This window comes from Struthio camelus, chromosome W (genome assembly GCF_040807025.1).
Source record: "Struthio camelus isolate bStrCam1 chromosome W, bStrCam1.hap1, whole genome shotgun sequence".
NCBI classification, from domain to species: Eukaryota; Metazoa; Chordata; class Aves; order Struthioniformes; family Struthionidae; genus Struthio; species Struthio camelus.
This window is the reverse complement of record NC_090981.1, coordinates 23,703,067-23,726,079: the sequence shown is the minus strand read 5'-3', so window position 1 is coordinate 23,726,079 and position 23,013 is coordinate 23,703,067. Positions and strand designations below refer to the sequence as shown.

At 40.7% G+C, this 23,013-nt stretch overlaps 1 protein-coding gene across 1 annotated transcript in view; it reads right to left on the bottom strand.

Annotated features, from left to right (window-relative positions):
• Positions 1–21,694, bottom strand: part of LOC138060893 (semaphorin-6A) — a 377,722-nt gene extending 356,028 nt beyond the window's left edge. Inside the window, exons 1-2 of the mRNA XM_068924976.1 lie at positions 21,554–21,694; positions 20,309–20,448 (exon numbers count right to left, since the gene is read on the bottom strand). The gene's annotated coding sequence lies outside the window, so the exon portion shown is untranslated. The remainder of the gene's footprint in view (positions 1–20,308; positions 20,449–21,553) is intronic.
• Positions 21,695–23,013: the final 1,319 nt, after the last annotated feature.

Here is a 23,013-nt window from a genome sequence, read left to right as displayed (position 1 = left end):
AAATTAAAGAACAAAAAAACTCAGCAAGAGAAGCATTTGTTTTGTCATCTGACTTTTTAAAGTCACTTTTTGGTGTGTAAAATTCCCACTTCTGATGCCAGTCTACAAGAACAAAAGTTCAGGATCCCACCCGCTGTCCCTCAGGCCAGCTAAGAAACAGCAGTTACAGGCTGCCCAAACATCTTCCTATAGGCCGGCAATGCATTTGACCCGGCTTTCCTGATATTATAGACAGAAAGTAGTTCTCAAAGAAAACACACTCTTTAAAACATGAGGGATACAATAAGCTCTCTGAGCCCCAACATAAATTATTTTAAGAAACTGATTTAAATAGGGGGCCCTCAAACTAAACTCTGGACTCACATAGGCTTGTATTTGAAAGACCTGAAATGTTACCACTTGGCTCTCTATCTAGTTAACTTGAAATAATGGACTGATCTTGATGGATTCAGGCCACAAATCAAAATGTCATACATGGGAAGCCTGAGAAAAGCTTTGCTAAACATGTATCAGACCACTGATTAACAGAGGTTGGCCCTAGCACTGTTACATGATACTTAAGAGATAAGATCACAACAGACTTCAAAAGATACTTAAACAGTTCTATATCACCTCCTCTAAGCTAAGTGGTATTTCTTTTTATTGTCTAGCTTCTAGTTAACCTGCCAAATAGTCCAAATTGTACTTAACAATTAACCTGCATTCAGTAAAAATGGAGAATGCATCTCGCTCTAGTAATCTTTTCTCTTCGGCCTTCAGACCTGCAAAAGCAGCTGCTTTTGGGAAAGGTGAACAGCTTGCCGAACTGTGCAACTTCTGCAGTGCCTACACACTCGAAACAAAGATAATCAGTGTGAGTAAAGGAAGCAAACACGAGTAAAGAGAGCAAGAACTCAGTTTACATGAAAACTCTATCCTTGCTAGCGTCTTCAGAGCCAAAGAGCTCTAAGATCTGCTGCCAGACCATAGTTTTGAGTATCAACTGCCCCAGGGGGAGCCCACATAGCAGGAAGGAGCCCCTCAGGGGTGTGTATACAGGGAGAGCTTTACTCCTTGCAGTGAGGCCTACTTAATAGCTTAACAGTTAACGAGTATTGAAAATTGCAGATGAATTTTCAGCCGTTTTAGGCGATATGAAGTACACAATATTTGATTTTTTTTTTTTTTTACACTAATTTTCCTTCCACTACAGCAGCGAATTTCCATAGGGTCTTTCCCCGCCTTGTTTTTATTTTGTTTTGTTTTTTTTTCCTTTCTCAAATAAAAGGAAAAGTTGTGGCTCACTGTGCATTTGAATAAACACATATTGAGATTCAAATAAGCATTTGGAGGGCAACCCTGGAGAACTTTCTCGCAAATACATGGCGGCAGCTGCTTTACTGCATATAGCGAGCAGTGCTCGCATCTAGAGATCTACACCTCTGCATATTGTTAAAATTTAGCGGAAAAAAAAAAAAATCACATACTGCACATTTGCATAGTTATTTCAATAGTTTTATTATTTGGCAACCAAATGCCATCAAACGCCAAAGGCATTTGCACTCCTCAAGGATAAAGTCCTTGGCAAGCGTGAAGACTTACAAATGAGTTGAGCTAAAAATTACTGTCTGTGTTTCAGAGCTTTCTTAACGTGTGATAAGGTTTCCTTCAAGCTTAGATAACTTAGTAATATGCTAATGATATATTGCCAAATTGCAGAATAATAGTCATGAGAAATGTCATTAAAAACATATCTTTCACAAAAGTTTCCAGGTTATAAGCGCTGCAGAGAAGTTCTTCCCTCATTTTAAAGTATCACGTAATACCTAGCGTAACTTCAGCTATATTCTGCCTTACCGAGATTCTAACATGGTTGCTCATTAGGTGGAGATACAAAACAAAATTGTATTTCACAAAAGTCCCTAGAAGCCAAAGAGAACACCAGTAGCTTAGGCTAAGTGCATCCATTCTAGCAATCCTCTGATTATTCATTCATTCACTTATTCATTCATTCATTCATTCCTGCTAAATCAATAGGAGAACTTATTCACATGATATAACTGCAACACTGACAGATCAGCTAGGAAGGATTTTACATCTTAGGGAGACAAACACCTATGAACAAGTGACGTAGTGCAATTAAGACAACAAATTCCAAGCAAATAAGTTACTTCAGAAAATTCAAAAGACCAATCATTTTGATTATTTTTTAATAGCAACGTGAAGTTCTGCATTTATCGCCTGATGGAACTGCTGAAATGCATTGTGTGCCTTCAAAAGCAGTCCAGCCTTCTGAATAGGACGCTATAAACCTGATTTCAACAGACTGAAAACAAGATGTGACAAGCAGTTTGACACCGGCCCTCTACTAATTTCCGCTATTTGTAAAGAGGCACATCTGAATGGAAATAGCTCAGCGGAATGGGTCAGTATGGTTGAGGCCGTGTCAGTCCACACATAAAAACTCAGTGCAGGGGAAAATAAGCAGCCATTGATTTCTAGTGAAAGCCCCCAGAGTCTGGGGAAAGCAGCCAAAACGAGGCACCAGCTGCTCGCTGCTGGAAATCCTTTGTGGAAAAGTGAGAGAAGAGAGAGAAAGCTGGTCCGTCTGAAAGGGGAAACAAGACAGAAATCAGGAGAAGAGGTGCTGCTGACTGCCTCTGCAATGCTTCATTCCCCACACACGGCCTTCTCTGAAAACGGAGGAGGAGGTGGAAAAAACACCCCAAAACTTCTTTACATTTATGCAATGTATTGGGAATGGTTCCAATGGGAATTTCTCATGCCCTTTCACATTCCTTGAATACAGCTGTATGGCTTTGTTGCTTTTTCCTTCTCTCTCTTTTTTTTTTTTTTAAATAGTGCTGATGGAATAAGTATATGCTTCAAAAAAATGGAACAAATATGCAGTGTGATTGCAGCATCTCATTTGCGTAATTGCATTATGGCAACAATTTTAAGAAGATAATAAATGGAGGATATTTCGTTTTAAGGTTTATGCCTGTAAGACAAAAATCTTCCCTAGCTGCTTCCTAAGCACCTCCATAATGACTTCGTGCTACAAATGGGAGTGAAACTCTTTAGCAATGAGTAATAACTCTCTTGTTTCTGTCCCAGACACTGCAGGCAGCAGGTTCTGCAAAGGAATAACATATTCACGAAAGGGTTCCAAAGCCAGCATGCATCAGGCAGCTTCAGATGGCCTCCAAAGCCTGAAACGGTTCCTACTCTTAATTGCCTTACTAGGCTAGCATACGTAAGACTAGAATAAAAACAGTGCTAGGCCACATTCCTACTTAACATGGGGATCCAAAATCCAATCCGTGCAAAACTGGGCAAGCCTTATCCAAAAAGCAGCTCTTTTGAGGAAAAGCAATTACTTCAAAAGAACTATTAGCAGTGCTGGCCAAAGCTAAGCCAAACAGCAAACAGTTTTTGAGGTCAGTATGGTATTTTTCTTTAAATAAGAAACTTCATACGCCTCTACTTGTAAACAACTTTAGAGTAAAGACATCTAGTCAATGCTGATGACGTGAAAAACGTGACAACTTCTCCGTCACGAAAGGCCCCCGTGACAGTTACGGATGCTTTTGCCAACTTGGTTTTCATAACTTTGCTTTACCAACAGTGGAAGTTAGTAGAGGGCCAGCATTACGCTGCTAGTCGCATCTTGTTTTCATTCCGTTGAAATTAGGTTTGAAGTGCCCTACTGCTAAGAAGCTTAAGCAGCTTTCAAAGGCACGTACACACATAATTCAGGGTATTAGGTTACACTTCAAAGTAAAAAGCTTCTGCGCTGCTCATCTAACTGTGCTTCCAGTAGGGGGCCAAGGTAAGCAGGCTTCGTCTTATCAAATCTGCAATTGCAAGTATGATTCAGTTTTTTCTGAGCATCTTTAAATCTTGGCCAATTTGCTTCGTAACTCTTTTTCAGATCATCTGAAGTACCCCAACAAATAGCTCCTTCCTCTTTTAAACACGGGGGAACAAGTTTCTTACCGTCTTACTACCAGTCCATAGCCCTGTCTCCAGGATTCACTTCTCAAACCTTTCCTCTAACAAAAACCAGCTTCAAAGCTTGCCAAAAAACCTGCCAGACTACCAAAACAAATTTGACAGGCTCTTCTGTTTTACTGAAGACTTTATATAAACTACTTCACATCAGTAATAAAACACTTTGAACAAAAGCATACGATCATTTGTGTTTTGTATTGCTACCTGTACCACCACACTGTAACATCCTTCCCCGTTCCTTGTTTTTATATCTCATGCTTTCCACTCTTCATGGAAACCCTGTCTACTGCATTCTCTCGTTTCTTTATTCTTTTACAGAGCAACACCACACTGCAGACAAGGAAACACTGCACAAAAAACATAGAGACGCTATGTAGAAAAGACCTGCAGTTATTTACTGTAAGCTGGGCTGCCACAGTAGGGGATACGTGTGCATGTGTTTGTGACTATACAGTTGGGACCCAAGTTGATTTGATTCCTGTCACCCTAGCACCTCTGGCCCCGATATTCACAACTAGGGTTATAAAGCTCTAAAGCTCTGCATATTTGCCAAGAGTTGCCAGTGTCTGTCACTGTTGTGGGACTGTAGCCCTTGGAAAACTAAATACGCTAGAATCCAGTAAGTAATTCAATGGTCCCGAATAGCATCAGATCGCCTTCAAACAACAAAACACCGACAAAAAGCCAGGACTGCATACTCCCTTCATTCTCATTCATGCTTCAGAAGCCTGGACCACTCTAGCAGAAAGTTATAAAAGCCAGCGTGAAGATGATGTTCAAAAAATCCCTAGGCACACATTTCTGCAAGAAAGTTCATTCTTTCACAGTGCACTGTTGGCTGCATCGCTGTTGAGTTTAGAGTAGACAGGCACAAAATAAAGCCAGGTAAACCTAAACAGAAGAAAAAAAAGCCAGAACGTTGACAGCAAGGTGTTCTGGGAGCACTGTGTATGCTTATTAGATATTACTGAGCTAAACAGATCAACAGTAAAAGCATATTGTTTTAATTGAAAAAAATATGACATTCCCTCTCGCATCCTGTTCAGACAGCCTGCGATATCTTCGTGTTATAGCACGCCTGAAAACAGCCACTTGTAAAATTCATTAAACTCATCTAGAATAATCTATTTCCCTACTGCATCGTTATGTAGATTTATTGGAAGATGCATTAGGTAAGTCTGCAGTTGTTTAGCAATTATCATCCACTTTAGAAATTTTCCTTATTTCAAAACCTCAGAGCACAATTTATAATATGCCCTAGTTGCATCCTGCGTACAATCCATCACACTGCTTTCTTCAATTCCAGCAAGCCCACATTTGATCTATATTATTTCCCCAATCCTTTTTTTTTTTTTTTTAATAAAAAAGTGACTGGTTTAATATGGCACCATTAAACCTCTAGCACATTTTCCTCAGCGTACATCACCCCTAACCATGTATGGGATACCCAGCTAACTACAACAGTTTGTATCCTCAGCTTGTATAAACAGTCAAGGCAATCCAATACAGCCACTACAGTTTACATCTAATGAAAACATGGTCCTGTAGCAATACAATTTGTTATTATGTATTAAAAAACATAACTTCATTGGAGTAGAGCAAGTCAAGGTCACCTTTTAATGCAAGGCTTCCCATACTAGAGCGTGGAAGTGTGCATGTGTGTGTATAAATAGATACATATTTATACAGACAGAAATAGATATTTAAAGGGAAATAAAAATACTGATAGGTCATGACATAGATTGTTTTTGAAAGGATGAAGTTAGAATCCGCAATGCCTCTTAGAAAGGCTACGGTGCAGAGGTCTATACCTCTGCCATTAAAACGTATATCATCTTTCCAAATTGCATTTCTAAAAATAATCTAATGCAGTCTAATTGGCCTTCACTTACTCTGAGACCTTCCCCTATAGAGAATTCCTAAAGGCATAGTCAAGTACCATAAGTACCATAAAGATTAAGTCAGAATAGTTAGAAGCAGATCTTTTTTTCCAAGGGAAACTTAACTGGAAATCTCCACATGAAGGTTAGAAGTATTGCTTTTTCAAAGAAACTGAATTAAAAGCTGAAAATACAGCAACATGGAAAAATTCTACACCATGCTCCACGGTCATTAACCGGTGCAGAAGAACATTTAATATTTCAATATTACTGCAGAGTTCCCTGACAAATTCAGTAGAAAGAATCACCATAAATTGCAGTCAGCAGATGAACGAAAGGACCGAACTCGGGTGAGGGCTATTTCACTGTCTGATAGCCTTACCAATATTCTGAGGCATCAGCTTCAGATTGCCGAGTGACACAGCTCCTTTGCTTCTCTCAAACACATCTGGCATGCAGTGATTTTAGGAGAATCAAAGACTGTGGAGGTCTGCAGGGCCCACTGTGCCACAGCTACCAACACTGAACTGTATGTCTGCTGCTGTAAGATAAAGTTTGTTTTGAAAGAAAACAAACTTTGACTTCCCCCCCCCCTTCCTTCCTACCCCCCCTTCTTCTTAAGAGCTGAGAGCAGCTCTTGAAAGGCAAAATTACACCATGTAATTATCTTGGCCTCAATCCTAAAAGTCTCTGTGCTGCATCAGGAACGCATTACGTGGTCCAGCTCAACCAAGAGCAGACGCTACAGTTATATTTCTGTGCTGTCTCCCCAGGAAGTGCAGTACAAAAAGGCTTTAGCCAAAAGGCAGAGGAATAAAGGTAGATCTTACCGTTCAGTTTTGAGTATGCCAAATTATCTTGTATTTTCAAGTATACTTAGGCTGTGTTAGTTTCAAGTGATTTCCTAGAGTTCATTTACGAGCATCTCTCCATAGCCCAGAACCCACTGTGTTATATACCCACCACTTACGTCCCAACTCTTCTCCATACTCTGATTTTAACAAGGACAGCACACAAGCAGTACACGAACCTACACAAAGCAAACACTTTCCTGAAAATACAGGCTCAACCCTTCATTACTCATGCAATAATATACAGAGATTGACATAAGAACCTGTTTCTAGGCCAATCACAAGGTCAACAAATATAGTGTCCACATGGTCGTATAATGTATCAGTTGCTGCTGAACCCTGTTCCTTACACTTCAGAAACAGACTACATATTAGGGTGTAAAAAACAGGTGTTTGAAAAAAAACAGCATCCTGTACTTCTTTCTACCAACAACTCAATGATTATCCAGCACCTTTTCATCAATTTAAGTTCAAAAATCCCTGCAAATCACCCCAGGCATCATTTCTTACACTCTTAAGGCAGACACTCAACCCTACCCGCCTCTTATGCAAGATTAGGGTGCAGCTTGCAACCCTGGAGTGCCTTTCCTAATGCAATGAAAATGCTCCAGTTGCAGGCATTTTCTTAATTAGTGAGTGATGAGAACTCCAAGCCAGCATTCACAGCTTTCATGAGCCTATCCTGCAAGAACAGATAAGTAACAAACATTTCGTCAAAACAGGAGAACTCTTCTTCCTGGGAGAGGGAGAGGGGTTGGTTTTGGGATGCCTAATATAGGCTGTCCATAGATGCCCAGTAAAGAATTCTGAGCAAAGCTTTTTCCACAGAAAACAACATTTCAGGGAAAACGTCATTCTCACCACAGTTACTTCTCCCCTAGATCACCTCCAGTGGAAAACCCTTCAGCAAAAGGCACTAGGCCATATTTCTGCACTCCCTGGTTTGGTGCAATTCATGGAGACAAATGAGAGAGATTCCAGTATCTTCCCAATTCTTTTTACAAAGCAACTGGCATGATAAACGGTCGAGGACATAGCAGAACAGTTCAGATAAATCCCCCTCTATGCACAATAGATCGGCTTTCACTATCTTTTGCCATCAGTAGAATCTCCCATCTCTGGTTCTGTTTATGGATTTGCACCTCCTCCCCCCCTTTTTGTTTTTTTAAAAAGGTCCTCACTTTTCTACCCTGCTCCTCTTCTGCAGTTACTCAGTATTATTTTCCTCCATTTGCCATGCTTATTACTCACATTAATCCCCCCCCCCCCCAATTCTTTCTTCTTCTCCAAAGTTACATTTCCCAGGATCAAATGCTGCCCTCCAGCAGTCCAGATGAGGTTGAAATTGCTCTCTGCACCTTTCAGGATTGGAGGAAAAGGTAAGACTGTGAAGATTTCACCCCTTTTTTAATTGGATACCTTATTTTGAAAGATCAAGAAGAGACTGCCAATTCACTTTATTCACATTTATACACTGCATACAGTCTTTGTACATCTTCCTTTATCTGTGTTCAGAGCAAGCATTTCTCATCCAGTAAGTTACAAGACAATTACAAAAAGATGCTAGGAAAAAAAAATTATCCCTGCTGAACCGAATGCTGCTGGAGCCGAGTTTGAGGCAGCAACGACAAGACCACCAGAGCGGGCAGAAATACATGCGGTCAGAGGCACCATGGGAGGTGGAAAGGAAGGATGTGAACCAAGTAAGAAACCAGACTTTACCAATTCTCTCAAATGTGGTTTGATACAAAATGACTGGAAAACACTGCTGAGAGGCCTTCTAAATAAGTTTTCCTTCTTTATAGATACCGCATCTATCACATTGCGGGGTGTAGCAGAACGTCAACTGCTATCACAGACGCGTTCGTAAACTGCCACGCAGGACTGTAAGAGAGCGCTCGTCAGCGGTACGCCGTACAAGCCCTCGGAGTACCGGGGGGAAAAAAAGAAATCTCCCTTTCACGTGCTACACGCGCTAGCGTCGCCCTCCTAAACACAAGCGGTCCACGTTACAGCTCAGGTCCCCGTCCTTTTATTTTTATCTGGGATAAAACAACAACAGCCCTTCAGCCAACTCATCCTTATTCAGACACAGCTCGCAAGAGGGGCATCAGAGTTTTGCCCAGATTAGGGAGCTTGGGACCAGGCCTCCTTTGAATGAGGGGTCCGGATCAAACAGGCGCGAGAAGGCACAGAGAAGGCAGGCGTTCCTTGCGGGTACTTCTGCCAGGACTATACACCCCGCAAATGCATCTGGAGAGCTGTCTGCCAGTCTCTTAGACCTGCGGCCATACTATTCAAGCCTTCAAGCCCTTTATTTTTTATATATATGCATTTATGTGTGTATATATGTATGTATGTATACAAACACCACTCTTTCCTCCTCAGAGGAGTAAATAAATTTGCAGTTGCCCACCCACAACTTCGGAAGACCGCAACACCTCCTGCCGTCATCCTTCCAGCGCTTCAAACCCGAGCGCTCGCAAGTTTTGCGCTGCGCGATCAAAAAAAACCAAGCCGAGCTGCGCGCCCGGTTTGCGGCGAGCGGCCCACGCCTGGCAGGAGCTGAAAGCCAACCCCGCCACCTTGACACCGGGGCCCTCCCGCCTCCCAGCTTCGAGCTGGACGTTTCGGGACTCCCCCCCCGCCTCACCCCCGCCCACCGCAGCTATCCCAGCCTGCGGCAAACCTGCTTAACCGTGCCTCCTGCTGGAAGAAACCCGGCGGGGCCCCCCCCAGGCCCAGGCCGCCGGCGACCCGCTCGGCCGGCGGCACTGACCTGCCGCGGGGCTCGGCGCTCCACAGCGGCGCCACCGGCCGTTACTGCTGACCAAGCCCCGCCGCCGCCGCCGCCATTTCGTGAGGGCGGGAGGCGCCGCCGCCGCCTGGCCGTTAAATAGGGTATTGCTGGCCGTGGTGGCAGGCGGGCTGCTCACCTCCCAAGTCCACCCGGCCACCTCTGCTTTTGCGAATGGAAAGACTGCGCTGTGTTCAACAAGATGGTGGCGGTTACAGTTTTTTTTTACTCCCCTTTAACACGAGGCCTTCTCCTTATTGGAGATTCTCCTCGTCCTCTCTCCAGCTGCAGAGACTCCCAGGTGATTGTTCACCTAATCTCGTGCCCTGCTCTACAAAACCACTCTTAAATTCTTCACTGTAATTAAATTAATGCACGGACAGGGATGACCTCCTCCGCTGCGCTTCCCCTTTTCACCGTATCTCTGGTAATGATTGCCTAATTTTCTTTTCCCTGCAATTAACCTGCTGGATCTGCACGTGTGAGAGGAGGGAGCCTGAGACTTCAGGAGACCTCCCAAGCAACAGGCCCCAGCTGCCTCCTATCGCACACAGGAGTACCGGATGAACTGCATCCGCTTTCTGTTTTCTCTCTGCTATTACCCCTATTTCCAAGCTTTCTCAGCTTCATTGTTACGATGATTCAAAGCCTCCGAATTCTCCGCCAAAATAAGCTCGGGGTCAGTTGAAACCCATCAGATCTCATTCCAGCCGTATGCTTCAGCTTAAAAAACGTTTTTTCTTTTGTATGTCTCTCCTATTACAATATACTCATTGGACGTAGCTGTACCATGGGACCCAGAAATGCTTTCCATCTACCAGGTCCGCTGCAAGTCTCAGGCACATCCTAAATTCGGACACGCACGCTGTTTTCTCTCTCTCCTTTCTTTCTACCCATTGGTTTCCATGTGAGCGAAATCTAGGCCAGAGAGGGTGCTGCGGCCAGCTCTAGACAAGTCCTTGATTTGGACAACTGAGCAAAGTCTGGACTTCGGGGCGGGCGACTGACATAGGATAGTCATAAAGTCTCATGTTCGTTCGGTCTGTGTTTTACTAGTCTAAAACATACTATACTTGTCCTGTTTGAAGGAATCTCTGTTCATCTGATAGATCTCCGCTGCATGCATACCAGATTGAATTCACCTTTCTTCTTCATGAATTTTGCAGTGCTGTATATAACGGCTAAAATAGCCTTGTATAGTGTGTCTAGTGTCACTGTCATCTAAAGATTACTTTTTTAAAAAATACGCACCATGTTAGTGGTGTGTACTCATGACCTGAATTCAGTATTCATCCACAGTTTTGGTTGATGACAAAATGTTTCCCTTCGTAATACACGTAAATTTGTTTTGTTCTGTTCCAAAAAGTAAGGAGGGGCAAGTTGATTCCAATTTTGAGAAGAAAGACCTGTATGCTCTTTCTTCCTGCCAGGTCACAGAGAAAGGGTGCTGGAGTTTACCAAGGCCTAGGACTGTGGGAGAAAATTATTGCATGTGGCAAGCAAGCCACTGAAATATTAATATAGCAACTTGAACTCTATTCCCACTAAAAGTTCAAAGAGAAAGCATAAAAAAGCTCATCAACACTTAGAAACCAACTTCAGGAAAAAGTCTGCTAATAATATCAATTAGAAAGTTCATAAAAATTTGGCAGAAAACTTTACCCAGAAAAGTCTGGTCTTGTTCAGCTTCAAAACACATTATTAATTGTCTGAATGCTGACATAAGAAACAGAAAAGAAACTGCGATATACTTCCTGAACAAATTTCACAGTGAAAAGTCATATTATAGTCTTCAAATTGGGATATCTGGGAACGTGTTTCAGTACCATTAAACAGATCCAGGGTACATCCGTGACTTGATTCACCTTCAGTTTGCAGGTTAGGTACCAAATTAACCCACAAAACGCTTCAAACTCCGGTCTAGGCATTTGAGGCTTGTTTAAGATTGCTAAAAAGACATCTGTCTTAAGGCAAAGTACAAATGCTTTTCTTCATGTTTCCTGCCTGTCTACTCAGGAAGTAAAAACTCAAAGTGAAAGGCAGTTTTTCTAGCACCTTCCATACAAAAGAACCCCATACAGGTCTCTGTAGCCAGGTATCTTTCCTGTGTTTCTCACCGTAAAGCATACATTCCACTCACCGCAATCCGTTCAGTAAACAAAACTTTAAAATATTCTTTTTTGAAATACATTAGAAGGCAAGTACTCTGCTGACCACCACTTGTAATTTTTTGCACATGCTCTAAATGTAGTCAAAACATCTGTAATTTAAAGCTGAATAGCTTGAGTTCTCAAAGTGTTTTCCATAAATAACCTTCAGACAAAAAACATGGAACACACTAATTCAACAACGTAAATAGCCACCCAAATTTTTTGCTAGAAGGAACAGAAATCCAGTCGTGATAAAAGGACAGCTTGAAAGCCAAGCTGTAACTGGCTTCCAGCTTTGAGCATGATAGCAAGAAGACCAGCATAACAGTGGAAAAAAACAAGATAGATTTCACTGACCCACCCAGTTACATCATTCTGTGCAAGTAAAGATGTTGTGCATTTTAAATATACAAAATATCTGCAGATTTTTCCAGGTTTATTATCTCTCTAGCATTATTTTTTCATTTAAAAAAACAGAGGAAAGTTAAGAAGAAATGGTATAGTTCTGCTTCTTAGACATCCTGCTGTACTACTTCTTGCTGTTTGTCTTAGGTTATGTGCAATGCGGTCTAACCGTGATTCAGAGGGAGGTATACATGCTGCCCTTGAAGTGAGTCTGAGATACTGATTTATTGATTGATTTCTAAAACGCACTTATCTAACAAATTCTGAGTGCATGTTTAGAGATTAAAATATAAATAGACACTCGCGCTCACACTCATCCCAGCCCCACTCTGGCAATTTTTCGAGTTAGTAGATGAAGCTTGATCTATGCTCCGAAGGTCAACATACTCAAGTTCTAATGATGGATGGGACTATGCACGTTAAACAGCTGTAGACTCTCTTCAAATACAACCTACTTAGTATTTACTTGCACTGTGGTTACTTAGTTTGCAGCGTGCAGGTTTCCCAAAAGAATTCACTATGCTTTTGAGCTATTAGAGTATGCAATAGCGTGTGAAAGGAAGAATATTATGTATGGGTCCGTTGCTCCTGCAGAAGCACACAGGACCATGCTGGGTATCTTACACCTGGGTCAGACACATGAATGCAAGAAATGGAGCCCAGGGCTCGTAGCAGGACAGTGTCCCTAGAAGATACTGCATCACGCACTAGAGCCATGAGCAGGGGTGGAGACACCAGAGACACTGAGCTAGGCGAAGCTGGTTATAATTGACTACAGCTGAACCAGCGGAAAAAAAAAACCCCTTCAACACCTTCCAGGCCTTTCTTCAGCATGGAACGTTAACATTTAGAGTCCTGTGTTTAATAGGAAAACTTATCTCAGCTCATACAAACTCGACAACTGATGCAAATCAGAAGTAAGGGCAACAGGCCAGACTTAATGTATTCTCCATCTGGTTCAGTTGAATCTGGCCACTGCTTTATAGAGACTATGTAAGATTCAGTGCTTTTAAGCATTTGTGATTTTGAAAACAGCTGGATGAGTTAAGATTTGAGAGGAGCCTTTACCTTGAGCTCCATTTGTTTTCATTAATCCGTATTAGATGCTCTGCTGCAGATTTACCGATTCTGACAGCTTCCCCTCCCATAGTGTGATAAATGAGCCTCATAGCTTATAACTTAGCTGTTGAGCCCAGATGGCAGAATATCCACCCCAAAGAAAAGATGGGTCATGGAAAATAAAGGGTGTGGAATAAACTGAGTCAAGGCATCCCTGAAGTGTTCTCCACTTGCCTCAGCTGGAGTCTGAAGCTGCCCTTCTGTGGTGCAGGGTGCCTGCTCGCACTGCCTGCAAGAAACACAGTCCCATACGAATTGGCTCCCTCCATGTTTCCTACAGTTCTAGCAGGTTCAAAGTGCATCTTGACAACAACACTATACACATAAAATGAATTCATATCACTATTTTTAGGATGTAATTAGGAGCATATGCTTTCTTACAAACTAGACACATAAAGTGTATTCATCACAAACTTTACCACAGTGTTAGAAAGAGAAAAACATCGCAGATTGGCACAGAAAATTTTGTATATAAGCAAGACAGCACTGATTTCCATGGGATTAATAATTCATATATTTTATCTCATTCAGGGCATTTCAGAAAGTCCATTATACCTATATTTTCAGTACAGTCAGTAAATTTTGTAGCTCTTAAAACCCATGAAATGAAAAATAGGCTTGAAAAGCCATAACACTATCAATACATTAATATTTATGTAGCTCTTTTCATGACAAACATTCCAAAGTGCTCTCCAGTAAAAGAAAATGAAATAAAGCATGAACAGAATGCAGATGACTGCAAGTCAAAAGGTCAAGTAAAAAGACAAATCAAATGAATCTGTTTGGCAGAGGGGCTGACCAAGTTCACCCAGGTAACACATGGAAATCCTGCGCTCTGTTCTAGAGCTCTGGCTAGCCAAGTGTTAAGAATAAGCTGTGAAAAATCAGAAAACAGCCATAACAACTGAGGTGGACAAGTTGAGGACATTTCAGTTCAGACAGATAAGTAGGTGCTCTTCCAGAGCTTAAGGAGTACTTTCCCTTGGCCATTTACGTAACTCAATTAATATGGCTTTGCAGCACCAAATGTAAGTGAAGGTAAATAAGCTGATAAAAATGCAGTCTTTAGAACTTTTTAAAAATTTATGTTAGAGTACAGTTCTCTTTATACATCCTGGCAGCAAATCATTGGTATACATTATGCTAATTCTTTACCGTGAGGCAGTCATTCATGAGTGAAAAATAAATGTAGAGGACAACTACTCTTTAATGCCTGCAGACTGGTTCTCTAATAGTAGGTTGTCTTTAGCTAATTTCCAGGCTTTATTTTTTAAAAAAAGATTGTGTTTCACTTAAAACTACCCTTCAAATTTGATGAGTTTCTTCACTGCCTGATAAAGCTGAGAAACAAACTTGTGCCTACTCGGGACTATTAGTGATCACAGGAAAAATGAGCAAATTTCATTAGGTGAGTTTAGAAAATAGAGCCCATTTTCCTAATTTAGCAATATTGCATGGCAGAGAGGTAGCTTGCAATGCTGAATGTTCTCATTACAGAAAAAGTCTCTAGATTGGAATCTGGAGTTTCTGTAGCTATTCAAGGATTTTGGATGGCTCATCTCTTTTAAAAGGTAGTCACACCAAAGGTCATTAATCAAAGAGATACATCCATGAAATGATTAGGTGTGTTATTTGAGGCCAAACAAAACTCTGTTCCCTAACAGAATTAGTATAGTGGCAAGACAGAGAAAGTCAGGTTTGAGTTTATGGGTTTATGTGCTTATTGTTTTAAAAAAGAAGAGGAATGTTTATTATAAAGTTATCTTCTTGTATTCAGTTAATGACAGGCATTACTTTTTCTGCTTTTAACTAGAAAATGTGCGTTCCATTTTTTATAAGTGTCTAGTATTCATATTCAACCCTCTTACTAATATTATTCCATTTTGTTCGAGCAGTTAGTAGATTTATTCAGTAGCTTCACGAAATCCCACTGAAATTCACAGGGGAACAGGATCTATTCATTTTAATTGAGAATATTTTAATGATTCTTTAGCTACACATGAGCTCACACTAGTTTTCAAGTCTGCACACTGTGTCAATATTGACTTTATAGCTATCATTAGACAGTCAGAACTAAAACCAAATATAATCTCATTTGAACTACAGACTCATCTTTCACAGCTGTAGCCTTCTTTTTCCTGTACCAGCTACCTCCTTCCATCCTGTGGAGTTTGTTAATGCATCCTGAAGATAGGCATAGTACAGGGTTTACCCATAAAGCATTTTAGAAACACCTTGGTTTTGGCAAAAGGATAATAAAGGGATTAATAGCTATTTTGACTCAGTGTTATGAGGACAATTTATTTTTACAAATAAGATACACAGAAGATGTAGAAGCTAAAGGACTATTTGGTATACTACGATTTTAATATAGATCCTATCAAGGCTACAGAATATACACTGTACTATATTATTTACTGAAGGAACCTCTGAGATCTGAAGCAATTCAAGGGATCAAATGCTTTGGTTAACCAAGGTGACTCAGACAAGAAACAGATTGAGGCAGAAGCTGCTTCTTTCCATAAACATAAAAAATCTTCTGTTTTAGAGGTCAGTAATTACTATAAATTATCCATATACATGTAATAGGAAAAGCAGGTAATATTTTGTACTTAAATTTTAAGTTCTGGGTCTACTTTAGGTTCAGAGGTTCCGTTTGAGGAGTTATTAATTCATGCTCAGGGAAAAACTGTGAAGGTGAAGAGTAAACAAAAACAGAAGTACTAATGAAAAATAGCATAACATGTCAGATCTAGAGCAAGGTGAACAGCAGTTGTGCTATGTAAGCGTGCAACAGCAAATACATCTGGGAGCAGATCCCCTCCATAACAGAGTTTTGAGGGGCAAGAAGAGAGCATGATGAATGAGGAAACTACATCCACCTAGCACTTTGGAAAGATCTGTATCTCTATTTGACACCCGCGTCTGTTAGCCTAACGCTACAGAACATGGCTATCCCTAATGCAAGGTCTGCTATTCTTTTCATACAGCAGACTGTATGGAAATTGCATGCACTAAAATTAAAAGAAAGGCAAAATCAAAACCAAACTCTGTTGGCACAAGAAGTTTGCCAAACTTCAGACTCCTCAGGGCTTGCTTACCTACTCCATGAATTTACGCATGTGAAAATGGCTGCATCTTTAGAAGAGTTTTGCTTAAGGAGTGCCAGTTTTAAAAGTGCCTCACTTATGTAAAGATAATACATCAAAGATTCTTCAGAGCCACATCCAACAAAGGAGAAAGGCATATGCAGTGTCTGGCCCCCAGAGTGGACTGAGACAGTGAGGTGACCTGTATCTAAGCCCCCTATCATCCACAGAATGAGGCAGGCACCTCAGGCTTGTTGCCCTACATGGTGAGGGGGAAAACACCTCAACTTAGCTAATATGAAAAACTAAAGATAAAGATGTGACTGTGGCTATAATCTCATCCTTTTTCAATTGCAGGTACCTGCCAAAAGGTTGCAAGGAACTCCTCCGTCTGCTCACGATCCAGAACTTCCAGGATTTTCTCTTAAACAGAAGAATTTATTTCTTTCGAATAATGACTGCTAGAGAAAGAGATGTGGTGCACACTTTTTCATGTAGTAACCTAGGGGCCATGACATTTTTCCAGGCAGTTGGTTTAATCTGAGGTCGGTGGTTCAAACCCACATCCTTTTGAAAGAATTCCTTTCCCAACACTTCTAGGCTGGGCTGGGAAGAAGGTAGAGAAAGTCTCCTCCTGTCTTCTGCGAGTTATGTAGAAAGGAGTGTAAAGTTCATGTAGCCAGAAAGGAACCACAAAAATAAATGGCTGTGTAACCAGAGGTTAGGGCGTTCTCTGGAAAAAAGGAGTACTACTTACTAATGTCTGCTCCAGAGACAGTTTGTGGACTTTTTCACTCAGTGATTGTGTAATGCAAAATGAAAAAGTAGTCCTAGAGCAGGAACTGCAATATAATGAAAATTTTACCTTGCTGAAACAACTACTACAATATATGGGTATTTATTTCCCTTATGTTCCTTATTGCACTCAATTAGCTTGCAATTTCTGCGCTGTGATGGGATCCCTAGAAGGGCTATTCCAGACGACCAAAAGCAGTATTACAGAGTTTGAAAAGATCCACTTAGCACTTGATTTACTGCAAAATCCATATTCTAAGCTTGACTCCACAGGGTTAAATGAGACATGAATTCAAGGGATGGGGTGTTCCCACGTGGAAAACACCAGCACATATCACTCAGTGAGCGTTTCTCCAGAGTAACTGAGCCCCTCTGCTGTGCTATCTTTCTCCTGGGATAATGACTGTCAATTAATTCTTGGCTATGTATGTTACACTGTATTTCAAGAGTGTAATGCTATTTTTGAAGAGCAGGCTAAAACACATCCTTGAGGCCAGATTGGGTTACCTGCCATACTTCTTACATGCAGACACACTCTCAAGCTGAGTGATCATCTTGGAAGCGTACCCGTTATGGTTAGTAGAAACAAGTTAAGACTGCTTACTGTGCTGTGAGGAATTCAGTCAGATAGATTCAAAATGTACACAAGTATTTAAAATGATATGCGAATAAAAGAAGGGACAATTCATCTCTATGACTCCTCAGCATACCCAGGTTGAGCTACCTGACAGCTAAGAATTGTAGGCCCCGGCTTCTCAACAAAGTTTCGCCACGTTTGCTATGAAAGCAGATTCATCCAGGAGGGAACTGAAGGGCTCTAAACCTGGCTCTGCAGAAATTAATGAAAACAAAGCACGATGGTATTTCTGTAGGTAAATGGTGTTTCTGGGAAGTGTTGAAAAATATCTGCCTAACTTAAGAAATAAACTGAGAAGCCCCCTCTATCTTAGGAAATACCTGCATAGCTTTACAGCGTCATCTGGAATTTATCTTTTACTCATTAAAATTCTGAGTGTAATGTGAACACGAACAGCTTTTAATATTGTATATATCAGCTCCATGTGGGAAATAAAAAAAGAAAAAGAGATGCGGCTTGTATAATGCACATAAAAATATCCAGGATATCCACCCAGTGTTCCAAGTGGAAGGGCATGAATTGCAGAATTATTATTAGAAGTTTGCCTGGAGACACTCAGTGGAGATATGACTGAGAAAAACTGAGTATTTTTCAGTAAAATAATGTAAACTTTAGGAGCTGGAGACTCCCTGCTTACTAATTAGAAACTTATGCTGTAGTGATCTCTCCACCAGCATTAAACCATACTCAGTGAGACAGTGACCTATTTAATTTGGCTCCTAGCATGAAGCCTGAGCACGCTTGCAAACATCGGATGATCACCTTAATGCCTCAGTTCTTTCTATCAGAATCATTCACTTTCGATTTCACATCTGTCTCACACATTCCTTGTTCCAAACAGGAATGCCTAAGAAAAGGAAGTAAACAGGAATGCCTAAGAAAAGGAAGTCTTCTCTTCCAGCAGTATGGATGGCTGAATGACAGAGGAAACAACCTGGCGCAGAAGATCCATGTTGGCAGAGTCACAGGGACAGCTTTTCAGGAGGTCAGACTAGCTGATCTGATCATCTCCTTGAGCTTTTAACTCTCTGAAACAGACATTAACTCCTTAATGTTTCAAGTATTTTTTTTTTAGGTTTCTAAGCTTGTGTCTCCCCGCTCTGAAGTCAATTTTGAAACCCCATTACTTTCAGTGGTTGCTGGATTGGGACCTTAAAATTTAATTTTAATGGTTAAACCAGCTGCTTTAAAGTGAACACTTACTTTCTTATCTGCTGAAAATTCTAATGCCTCTCAGTAAAGGAATAGAAATGTGCTTCTTTTATGATTAGGCAGATTCATAAAGATCCTTATGAAAGCAGGATTTTTTTTAATGGGAAAGCAAAATATCTTATGCAGTGAAGTTCACTCAGCAATGTATATATTTTAGATATAGCCATTTAAACTCATCTTTAGACTAAACATTTTGTGCTGCCCTCCAGCTAACTGCTCTAGAGATGAAAGGCACCATTATAAGCTTTTGCCTTTGAAGGTACAAGTTTTCCTCCCTTTCCGCTCATAAATTTAAACCAAAAACAAAGAATAAAAAACAAAAGAAAAACAGGACTATGCAAATAGTGTATCTTTTTTCAATGTGCTGCATACATTATACTAGGTTCCTTTTTAATTTTTCTTTTCAAAACAAAAGACACACTTCTTGTACATAAGCTGCTGTTGTGAAATAACATGAGTCCAAAGCTCCAGAGAAACCTTTTTCAAAAGTCCTTGAAAAAGCCTTTATAATTTCCCTTGACTATTGATCTACATCCGTCTACTGACTTAAGTCTAATACATATTAGCAGAACATGAAAGAGATTTTTTGAAATTGCAGGTGCAAAACGTTAAGCAAAACCTTGAGTTTTATTGCACAAGACTCCTCATTCTGGGGTAAAACATGTTTTCATATATAAGTGATCCCAAAGCCCCCCTTTTTCCCTTGCTGTCCTTTCCTCATACCCTTTAATCATAAAAAATGCAGGGGGAAAAAAAGCTTTCAGAACTCCCTGTGGCAGAATAAACTAGAGCTGAACCTTCACGTGATTATTCCAGAGCCATTTAAGCATGGGACTGCTTCATAAACTTCAGGGACTTCATTTGCATGTGAATATTGATTCCCCTCACACAAATGGTTCATCCTTTTATGTTGTTTTTGCATGAATTCGCCCTCTAGAGAATTGATTTTTTTTTCCATGCTTCAACTGGGTATTTCTGCTGCCCCAGTCAAAAACATTTCTCTTAGCTGAATCAAATGGAGCAATGAGAATTTGTAGGTTACCCCCTCCCCTTCTCCCTCTCTCAAGCATAAACAATTCACATTTCCTTCCAAGGAAAGAGTGAACATTTGACCTTTCTTTTAAATCATCAGATAAGCAAAAGTGGTTGTGTGCGTGTGTGGGGTGGGGTGGGGATTGTGTGTGGAGATATCCATCAAACAATTTAAGTTACCAAAAGTAGTTAAGTGCAGTATTTCCTAAGTAAATCGGACCTCAAAGCACTCCCTGATCATTCAACCAAGGGTTATATTTTCGTTCTCGTAATTCATCCTGAGGCCATGCTCACCAGCTGCAGAGAAGACTTACACTGTATGAGTTTGACCCTATAGCCTTTACTTACACGAGGAAGTGCTATCAATGGTGCAGCAGAAGTCAGTGGAAGTGCCCGCAAGAGATGTAGTTTGTCACAGGCACTCGCGTTTCAGCGGTGGATCCTATCTGCGTGAGAGGGCTGCGCGCATGGCAGAACGGGCTCGTGTCCTGCAGAGTGATGGAGAGAGCAGGCAGCGTTACAGAGTTTCCTGAGATGATCCCATCAGAGGACAGTATGCGTCCCTTTCCCCCCCCCCCCGCCCCCACCAAAAGTTGGCATTACGGTATGCCATGAACAACAGACTGATCATCACAGAAGTATTATGCTTTCACATAATGCCACTACTCTGATGATGAGAGTTTCTTTTCTAATACAATAGCTCAAAACAAAAATGCCTTATTCTCTCCGTCACATACTTCTTTTACTGCAGTGATATCGTCTGTGTTAGATTATAGTGGCATGAGATGCTGTGATGGCACAATAAAAAGGGGCATCATATTTCCATGACTAAGTCATATAACAAAAATAAGTTTAAAATGGTTCAGTTGGTTACCAAACAGTTCTTTTAACAAAGGACTGGAATAGGGCTGCTGCATGTCATAACCGAGCCTTATCAACTGAGCTATATGTAGGATGCAGTGAAAAATAATTAGTTCTATCCTAACTTATTCATTTATTCTTGATTGCTTATCTATACATTTCTCATGAAACCCAAAGTTCACAATGTTTAGAGTAATACAGTAACATTGTAACCACTGTCTATAAAATAAATACAAACAGCCTGGAAAAATACTTATTCTCAGCTTCTAATTAGCTGATAGTGAACAATAGCTTGCCATAATAACAAACACTCAGATTCAGATTTCTAGAGGAAAATATAGCTACTATGTATTTTTCCCCTTATGGAAAGTTCTCAGACTGTGTAGTGGGTCATAGTGTGTTTCTTTTGGAGACCAGATAAAGAATTGTACAACAACTGTTTAAAAAAGTACGATGAAAAAGACCTATTAATACTTATCAGTTTACAGGAAGCTTTATCAGCTTCTCCTTATCTGACCTTTCTCAAGCAACTAACCAACCTATGTTTGACCTACTGTTCTGATAAAAAAGTGTTTATTATGCATATGTGAAAACTAGGAAAAAATATCTTTGTTCTGTATGCACGTAGTCATAATTAAACTGCCAATATATCCAATCTTATGGTAAGGATATAATAAAATATCTTCACTTCTCTATTCATTGGATTGCTTTCTAGAATAAGAGATTACTTACCTCTTGGTTTCAGTTTATGTGGGCATTTCTTTTGATTGGAAGATATGGTTATATGCTATATGTTTGCTCTTCAGTGACACGTGGAACACGTATGTGCCTGGGTGGGTATGTGCAGGCACCAGGTTCGGTTCAAGCCGCAGTGTTGCCTGAATAAATGCAAATACAATGGCGTTTGCAATGGGTATATTCAGCGGTCCTTTTTACCTCTCAAAGCTGATGTAATCAGTGCATTCTTTTTTTGGCAGATCTAATGTTTACAGTATCATAGATTGACATTTACCTGACAACTCCTGGATCTCTTCCAAATGTCTTTCTTTATTTTCTACTGTCATTTCAACTATTGATTTGAAATTCTAGCACAATATTAAATGACTAATTGCTTCAAAACTTCCAGTAAACCTCAACCTTCACTGAAAAGTATAGCCACCCTTCATTTTAAGAATTGTTTTTAAAACAATCTATTGCTGACTTTCCTAATTAAGCCGGCAGAAATGGAGCCTCGTAAAAACCTGTCTTTCTATTGCCATGTTCTCCTAGTGCCAACCTTTCATTAAAACAAAGAAAGAAAAAAGGATAAACTGCTATATCGTCCAAATTATCTGAGCTGGAATTTTAATTGTGCTTCTGACTGCCTGGGGATTCAGAAATTTCAAACTCAGCCCTCAAGAGATTGCCCCACTGGTTTCACAGCTTGAAAACATGACATCTTGAGTGATGCATAAATTTACTTCTTTTTGCATCGGCTGAGCGTTTCCCATTTTCGATAAAGGCTACTTAGGGGCCTATAAACTTTGGGTTATTACGGACATTGTTAAGGTTTGGGAGAAGGCATTCCTCCTCATGTACAGGATGTAACTGGAATCTGGAAGAGTTTTTGTCTGAACACTGTGCAATGAAGGAGGAGAACAGGTAAGTCTTTTTTATTCCCAGGGCATTCGTTGTGTATAACAGTAAGGGTCTCCGAGCAGATCTTGAAGTTAGCACTTTTGATGACTTATATGGTGATATCTGGGATTTTTAGGTGTCCAAGTCACAGAGGCTTAGATGCGATGAGTTAATTTGCTCTCAGGCTTGCTAGGTGGAACTCCGATATGACAGAAAATGATTTATCTTTGTGCCTTACTCAATGCTTTGGTGCGCATCTGGAAGGATGGACGGAGGAGGACATGGTGAAAAGTTGGGCAACAGCAAGGGAGTATCAGCTAGAGACAGTTTCAGGAAAAAGAGCTGGGACTTCCAGCATGGGGCAGCTGGGAAATCTTAGCATTTTCAGAGAGTTTGGCTCTAAACTTGGGTGCCATAAGTGTTCTCAACAGTACCCGTTTGTGGGAGACACAGAGGAATTTTCACGTTAAATCAGATGAATGGTCCCGCCAGTCCCGTAATACTGGTTGCTGTCAGAAGCAGATCAAATGTCTCCCTTCTATACAGGTTACTGCTTGCCCAGCCAGTAGTGCAGG